A 257-nucleotide genomic window follows, 5' to 3' on the forward strand; every position below is an offset into this window, starting at 1 on the left:
CATTCTTCCTCGCAAAACAGCTCAAGCTCTGTCAGGTTGCTCGGGATCGGGCGTGAACAGCTCTTTTCAAGTCCAGCCACAAATTCCCGATTGGATTGAGATCTGGGCTTTGACTTGGCCACTCCAGAACATTCACCCTGTTGTCTTTGAACCATTTCTGTGTAGCTTTTGCTGTATGCTTGGGGTCGTTGTCTTGCTGGAAAATAAATCTTCTCCCAAGTCGTAGTTCTCTTGCAGACTGGAGTCAGATTATCCTC

This window comes from Anoplopoma fimbria, chromosome 7, assembly GCF_027596085.1.
Source record: "Anoplopoma fimbria isolate UVic2021 breed Golden Eagle Sablefish chromosome 7, Afim_UVic_2022, whole genome shotgun sequence".
Classification (NCBI taxonomy): domain Eukaryota; kingdom Metazoa; phylum Chordata; class Actinopteri; order Perciformes; family Anoplopomatidae; genus Anoplopoma; species Anoplopoma fimbria.